Below are 9026 nucleotides of genomic sequence, written 5' to 3'. Positions count from 1 at the left end.
AGGATATTGAAAAGTACCTGCGGAATGACATTAAAGAGCGGAACAGACTCGCAAAGAGGTTTAAAGTGCATGAGACCTGGGTGAGGTATACGGACTATGGTCTGTTAGGTATAAGCGTTATCACGTCAGGGCTTGGTATAGGAGCCATAGCTTCTGGCCTAGGAGTACCCCTGGCTATTGCCATGGGCGAGATCACCATCGCCGTTGGAATCGGTTAGGCCGGTCTGCGGAACGCCAGGAAGAAGCTGGGTGCGGAATCCAAAAAGCATGAGACTATAAGGCTACTCGCGGAGACAAAGCTGAATTCTATCATTGATCTTATCTCAAAAGCCATTGAGAACAGAGTCATCAGCGACTATGAGTTCACCCTGATCACACAGGAATATAACAAGTACATGCTGCTAAAGGAACAGATACGTCAACGTGTTACGTTAACGCCATCAACGAACAGGAGCGTGCCCAGTTGGTTGCCAAGGGCCGGGAAGAAGGGAGGCAAGACGTTTTAAAAAAACTTTAATCTGTTCAGTAAGCGGTACCTATAGTCCCCACCTGAGTATAAGCCTTAATTTTATATATTTTATAGGTCTCGTATGGCCTATAAAATATATGGTTTTTTAATCCTCACTTAGCAGCCATTCTTTCCTGAAGTTCTTATACCATCATTACGTGATATGTACCCGGGGGTAGTAGTTTTTACCTTGCACATACACCGATAAAATAGCCAGGATGGCACTGGCTTGGCATGGCTCATCGTAGGGTACTGGCATACCATGGAATTTAGTCGTGATTGCATCCTAACAGTATTTGAGTTTAGCGTTCACATAACGGTCCTTTTTCACAAGCTCAGAAATCAGCTCCTCAATCTTGGACCAGATTAGACGATACTTCGCAACCCAATCGTGGTACTCTTCAAAATCAAGACTCATCGCCGGTACAGCATTGGCGTTGTACCGGGTGACCCCATGCCGGGACCAGATTTTAGGTGTGTTAACCCTCAGGGCTACCACAAGGTCCTGTGTATGGTAGCCTACTATGAACCTCTGATCGTTGCCCCCGTTAGCAGGGATAGCATCCGACACTGTCAGGTAGTCCACGTTGATATCGTTGATGTCTGTAAATGTAGTAGCAAATGAGTAGAATAATTTAGGGTTGACAAGCTCATTCTCAAATTGTACCATCTTGTTTTATAGTATTTCAAACGACTTCGAGAATTGCATTTCATTGTGCATACGCAGCCACCCCCGTTATATGTGATATATTCATGGTAGCAGTACCAACACAATATTTTACCATTTACTTCGAAACTCCGACCACAGGTGCACCTGTCGTACGCATCCAACATACGTTCACAGTCTTTACATTGGTCCATTTATCTTATGATTCCGATTCTAAAGTATAAAGACGGGCCACTAGGTCCTTAATCCTTCGCCCATTCTCCTTCTCCTTCTCTGATTCTTTCGATATCGCTAAGGCCTTAAGCGGGAGGGAGATAGCAATGCCAGCCATAAAGGTCATAAATGCTGCGGTTCCAAAGATATCGAATTTTGTCTGACAGTTGACGTACATTTATTATAGTAGTATCTTACAACAAGATTGTAGGATAATCTTGACCTCAAACCAACCCCAAAAATTCCTTTTGCGTAAAGTCACCCCCAAATCTTCCGAGGCGTCTCCAGTCCGGGGCAGGCCTTCCTTTGTAGCGCCTTTTCAACAGCCACAGCGATATTTCATACTCACTATCATACACCTTTCGCTCTTCCACCTAATCCAAGCAGCACGAATCTCCACAAAAGTAGCTCTCGTACACGTACTCACCACCATCGCTCATATGGACAGCCATCCTTGACATGAAGAAAGCCAGATTTCATCGTATGTTTTGTACTCACCTGTGGAGGGTTGTATCTCATGGGGCACCTGACTTTATCGCATAGCTCTACAGAGCACCAGCATTTCATATATCATTTCAACAAGGTCCGAGGATTGCTGAGATTTACTGCGCATGCGTTGATTATTAGCATGCTGCAGATGGAATTCCCCCATACCCATTTTTGTATGATTTGATGTGCGGTAGACTATTAGGGAATTGCGCTAGAAATTTTTTGACTCCTTTTTGTATGATTTGATGACGTCAGCATGGCTAAGCACTGAATACTAGGGATTTTACATGGATAAGCACTGCATGGTACTGGATGGTACTGGATGAGCAGGGATTTGTTATGGTTGACTGTGGCGTGCGCGAGCGCGTACGCGCGACCGCGCCAGAACATACATTTCTCTATCCCTGTTGGTGTACTTGCTGACTGTGTTATGACTTCATAACTGAGGCAGCAATTTAAAATTTTCGTGGCTTGTGTTATGTCTTCATAAGTGGGGCATATCAAATTTTAAATATTTCTTTGCTCCACCTAAGCTTGGTTCTCACCTGGCAATAAGGAGCACTAAAGAGCACTAAAGAGCACTAACGAGCGATATCTCGTGTTTTTCTTATAAGTCAGAATCAGTTTCAACGCTCCTTAGTGCCCATTGTCGCTCATTAGTGCTGATTTTCGAGCACTAACGAGCACTAAGGCTTAGTGCTGTTATTAAAATTTTTTGATAACAGCACTAAGATTTTAGTGATCGTTTTATTGTTTTTTTTTAGATCAAAGGTGCCGACATTCGTGCAGAAGTATTTTGTACAGAACATGATTTCCAAATGATGAAATAGAGTGTGAATTGTGAATATATTCTGTGTGTGTTTCTGTGTGTGTTTCAAGACAGAGGAAAATGTCGTTGGAGAAATCGAAACGTAACCAACCTTCAAGCATAGCAGAGGATGAACGGCTAGAATGTGTGAGAAATTTTCCTGCGCTTTATTCCCATTTTTCATTTTGTAGCCTGATTATTGGACGTATCCAAAATCTTTTTCTTCAAATTGTGTTTCAATTTTTGTAATCGTAGCAAAAGCAGCAGCAAAAAAAACCTTCCTCTTCTACGTTCATGCTCAAAAGAGTTCTTACATTAAGATTTTCCTCTTATAGTGTGAATCACTTTAAAACAGACGCTCACTTTTCGGTGCTCTTTAGCGCTCAATTTCTATCGCTCTTTAGTGCTCCTTAGTCCCAGGTGAGAACCAAGCCTTAGGGTCATATTTCCGAAGCAAATTAAATGGCACTAATGGGTTTCCGTAGTTTTCCCCGTGGCTGCTTTTCTCAGACTGGGAAAACCGCCCCTGTGGTTATGCAAATTAAATCAACAGTTAACCGTGGTAAAAACAAGGCCCTGAAACGTTAAAAAAAACATTAAATGATTATGTCCTTTAGAGAGGGGAAATTTAAAAGTTTGTGCAGTCGATGTGAAAGTAAAAATGGCGGCGGAATGAGTAACCTCTTTATTATTGATCATATCTTTCTTAATGTAATAAGGTTGAAAAAGGGAAATTGGTTAAAAATATAAGCTAAGAGCTTGAAAATTTTAGATTTTTCAAAGTTTTATCATATCTTTGCTTATCCTTTATATTTCTGCTTCATTTGTTTCCCCTAAGAATACATGGAATCACAGTCCCGATATTTACTTGCGCACGCATCTAAGTGATTACGTAATGCCTGATGCGCGCGCAGAAATAGGGGTAGAAATGTAAACAAACTAAGCACAAAAGTTACCTCCATTTCCGCGTGCGCAGGAAAAACACGGCACTATGATTGAGTGTATTACACTTCGACCGTCCCCCCCCCCCCCCAACTCTCACAATTAAACGCCCCCCCCCCCTCGAATAGACGCCCCTTCCTTTCAGTCATTTTTTAAATAAACACCCCCCTCGAATAGACGCTCCCTCGAATAGACACTTCTCCCTCATAAGAGATGTTTATGCGAGGCGATAGTAAAAGTATACTTTACTTACTTACTTTTATCCTAAATCTTATGTTTAAAGCTGAACATTTAGCTTTTTGCTTTTGAAGTTTCTAAAACATGTAAATATCTTTTATTTTCTGTGGTGAAGATATATATTATAGGTATCCTTAAAAACTGCAAAGGAGACGAAGTGTAAAAAATTGAATAAACACCCCCTCTTTTAAACGCCCCCCCCCCTTCTCAAATCTCAAAAAAAATAATAAACGCCCATTACGGTATATAATTTATGCATGAAGAGATTTGGGTCATGCCTTGGAAACCATTCACAATATATGACCATGAGAACATAATATTGTGTAGGGCAACCATAACGTGCATACTCTAGGGTAATTACCCTCTTTGACTTGGGCAAGCATTTTGGTGTGATTACGTCGTTATTATGGGATCTGTCCTGCATACTTCAATTATTTTATTACCCGGCATCCCAATCCATTCCCCAAATTTACAAATTGTGTTCCATGCAATGCAAAGGATGTTGTATGCAAAAAATTGTGTCATAATACAATGTTCTATATTAATGTGTGTGTTTTTACTGAGTTACCAGAACAATTAAGCCACATGTTGCTTTATTGCATTAACTTCAGTTAGTTGCCCAGTTAAGCTGCGCAGCACTTCCTAACATATGTTTAATACTTGATCGATTTACCACAATAACTTTATCTGGTGCCTAGTTTTCAGTATAGTTATATATAGATGGCCTTACAACTAATAAATGATTTTGTTTTATTTTTCTGAGGATAACCCAGACAACATAACCCTATAAGTTTAACACTGTCATTATCAAAATAGTAGATAGAGGTCTAATCTCGCTCTGTCAAAGTGAATCATTTTAATAGCGTAAGAAAAGAGCTATACTACACCTACTAAATATTTTTGTTTATGTAAATGTGTGAGGTGTGATAAAACATTTTTGTAAGAACAGTAGCATATTCAGTGTTGTCTTCACCTTCTGAAAAAATTTGATTATGCCAGAACCGATATATCGTGTTTTTTTTCTTGAACATGTTTTAAGAAATGACAAACCTACAATACTAATATGAATCTGAACAGACAAACTAAAACAATAAACAATTTGTGATTATATACTGAGTGCACTGGGTTGAGACAAAATAAGTTTATTATAAACATATACTAAATGGAAAGGCAAAAGTATATTAGCAAATAAGTATATTAGGGAAGTGTGGTAATAATAACGAAACGGGTAGACATCTTCCCTGTGTGCTAGCTGGCTAGAATGAAAAGCTGGGTAACTTTTTTAGGAGAATGAAGTTTCAATAAACTTAGCTGAACATATCAGACCTCACAGTATATATGGAATGTAAAGTTTTTGGAGGAGTAAGAAACAATTAAGTTTGCTGACTATTAGCTTAGTTAACATTAAAGTTGCCATAAATACGCACTTAATATTAATAAATATTTAAAATTTTCGTCACAGTACCACTACTAATACCCTCTATATACTTTTATCCACTATAATTCTTTTAATATGGCAGTTGAAAATTGTTATAACACCAACATTTATTAATAACTAAGGTGAACAACTTGGCATCCTAAACTTTGCATAATTTTATCAACAAGAGTGCTGATAAGCCGCATACGCCGTAAAAAGTTAGGGCGAGTCCGAGAAAAAAAATTCGTATTGGCTCGAAAAAACTTGCGTAACCCAAAAGATGCCTGAAAGGAATTGCATTTCAGAAATGCTCCAGGTGAGTTGGGAGAGTTCGGAAAGTGCGTGCTGTTTCAGAGGACAACCGATAATTTAATTCAAAAAGCCACCAAACTCACGCTTTTATATGCGGGCGTTTGCAGCTTATCGGCACCTTCTTTTTATCATGAGGGGCTGGATACCTGACTCCTGTTCTTTTGATAAAAAAGGGGATAAAATAACTTCCAAAGGAACCTTTGTGAGGCTACTGCTATCAGGTAAAAAGATATTTGTCACTGGTTTTTTTTATATCTTTGCGGAAAAGTTGTCGAAGCCTGACAAAAATTATTGTTGCTTGCACCGAACAGTCAAGGTGAACTGATAATTAGCCAATAACATGATAGTTAGTCGTTGCAGTATAATTATACGCTACCGACAGTATAATTGTTCTTACAGGCTTCTTTGTGTTCTTTGTGTTCTTCACTTTTTCATGTTTTTTCTTGAAATCGGAATAGTGTCTTGTAAAATAATATGACATACTGCTACAGTAACACTATTATCTTCTTGACACAAGCGTTTCTTGTCCCTATTTTTGGTTTTAATTGAAGCACAACTTTATGTGGATCTATATAAATTGTAAACTTTTCCCACAGAATGATAAAAGTAAAGAGCGCAATACAAAATTACACTTTTAGCAGTATTCCGAAAGATATGTAATACATCGAGTTGTACAACCCGCAGAAGTTGGTCGTAACGTTAAACATTTCGTAGATGACCTTACAACAAAACAGTATTTTTTCACGTAAAAATACCGGCACTGGAAGCCACAGAATCTGCTGGAACGAATTTCGAAAACTCACGGGAAACACTTAAAAGAAAAACAAACAAATCAAAACAGTTTTTTTAACTTTATTAAGATTTATTAAATAGCTTCAATTTTGGGCAAAAAAAACAATAACGGTTTCGCTTTCGTTTCACCACACGCATTGGAAGATTTTATCACTCACTCCCATTGTACACAATCTAAAAGAAAAAGAAAACATTTTCATATAGTGAAGTTTCCAGTGCCTTTAAGGGATGGCCAAGTCAATGGAATTGAAAGCGCTGTTTTTCATCTCATAAATAATCAAGGCTAATTCAGAAAAGTATAATAGAAAAAATTAAACAATTTGGCAACTTTACTAATTTTATATGCAAAGTTCAGTTTCAAATTCTAACAAAATCATTTTGAAAGTGTTTATTTTTTCAGGATTTGATTGATGCAAGGCCAAGGGAAATTAAATAAGTTTATTGTCCTAGACACATTCAAAACGACATGCTTCTCATCATTGAGGTTTTTTTCAACCAACATCAATGTAATCACCCCGAGGGAATTATGTCTCTTGCCTGTGTTTTATAAGCTGAGTACACAAATACAAAAATAATACAAGTGCTGAACTTTGGCAATCATATTTTGCAATCAGACCCTTTTAAAAACTAGCTGAATCATTTTTATTATTAAATTCATCACTATAGAATAGCACCTTGGATAGGATTCTTTGTTGGATGAATAAAATGACTGAAAAATGGTTTATCGTAAATAAAATGGTAATTTTTACACAAATAATTTAAAAAATAATGAACTTTTTTATATGGGTTGTTCTCAAACACACGTGGGCGGTGGACAAGAAACTGTGATGTAATTTCTCTTGGTCTATTATTCCTGAGAATATTCTAAAATAAAAGGGTGTCAATAAGCCACAAACGCCCACATATATAAGGGCGAGTTCGATCAACTTTTTGAATTTAATTAGCGGTTGTCTTCTACGCCAAACTTGCCCAAAAACACCCAAACTTTTTACGTTGATGCAGCTTATCAGCACCCTTGTTCTAAAATTACAAGCAGTTTCGAAGATGCCCACGCCTTTTAGAGGACATGTGCGGCTTGGGCATCCTTGGAGTTCTGTTTAAATGACAGTTTTAATGTCGTTGTGAACCTTGTTCTCAGGGAGGGTGTACAGACAACTAATTTCCATTGACAATTACATTGCTGTTGGTTTGATAGCAAAAGTGAATAATTTTTTAATTACTGTAACAGGTTAATTATATAATAAATAAAAAACTGTGATGAAAAACGGTTGGTCGGCTCACTCTAACACCCAGAGCTATTTTTTTGTCACGTTTTCCTATGTCTGGCTATCAGTCAGGTAGTAATTCTTTTACACAAACAGAGCGCTAGCCAGCTACCTTTTGTGTGTTTAAAAGCCTTGATTTGGATAAAACCAATTAAAATTGATAGATGCGCATATTTTACATGGCTAGCTTCACAAATATCAAGGAATATACCCTGTCTATTACTTCCAGGAGGTGCCATGGCTTCAATGGAGAGTCCTCGAGTATTTAATGCTCATTTTGAGCTACGCAGACCCAATTAGGACCCGCGCTCTACTAGACAACTCCCAGCAACATCCAACGACCCACACAGTGTGCCATCTCCCCAATTTCCCTCACATGGCTTGGGTTAACCCGGGGCTATGGTAACATTCAATCGCCCATGGTGAATCGCCGTCAAGAGGAATCGAACCCCGGTCTCCAGCACAGAGTACGAGAGCTATAACCACTAATCTAAGGCGCCACATAATACTGTATTCTTATATCTTCTTAGAAACAATAAAATAAAACACAGCTCGTTGCGTTATAATTGTACAAATTACTTCAACATTTCTTTAGAAAAGGGTAGCTTACACAGGAGCTTTCCAATGCAACTCAAATCTCCAGAAAATGCACAGCAACAAAAAAGCTTAAAATACACAAGTAAAGTCAATTAGAAACAGGACTAACAATAAGCTATTTCAAAAGAAGAAAGCCGTTTCAATACTATCATTTTTCATTAAAATGCAACTATAATAGTATTAAAAGCGAAATTGCAAAATAATTAATTTATTATTTATACAATAATTAGCTATAATACAAAGAAATAAGGCATATTTTAGGTTTGTAAAATATACGTGTCTAATATGCCGACTACCGTTTCTTGTTCATAGCATATTCCTCTCTGTGTGTTCAAGTTCGGCGGACGTATAATCTGGATCAAAAGACGGGGGGTCAAAATCCGGGAGTGGGGGGTGTACGAACCGTACTTATTGCATTTTTTACTGGACTTATACTTTAATCTCTCGGTCCAAACTTATTTGTTTTATTAGAAAAAAATACCCTAGCTTTATGTGCAAAAATATTAGTCCTATTTCTTTCCGCTGATTTTATATGTTTTTTCATGGCGCCGTAGATTGGTTATAGCTCTCGTACTCTGTGCGGGAGACCGGGGTTCGATTCCTCTTGACGGCGATTCAACATGGGCGAGTGAATGTTACCATAGCCCCGGGTTAACCCAAGCCATGTGAGGGAAATTGGGAGGATGGCACACTGTGTGGGCCGTTGGATGTTGCCGGGAGTTGTTTAGTAGAGCGCGGGCTCTAATTGGGTCTGCGTAGCTCAAAATGAGCATTAAATA

The sequence above is a fragment of the Hydractinia symbiolongicarpus genome, chromosome 9 (genome assembly GCF_029227915.1).
Source record: "Hydractinia symbiolongicarpus strain clone_291-10 chromosome 9, HSymV2.1, whole genome shotgun sequence".
NCBI lineage: Eukaryota > Metazoa > Cnidaria > Hydrozoa > Anthoathecata > Hydractiniidae > Hydractinia > Hydractinia symbiolongicarpus.
This window is presented reverse-complemented; position numbering follows the sequence as displayed.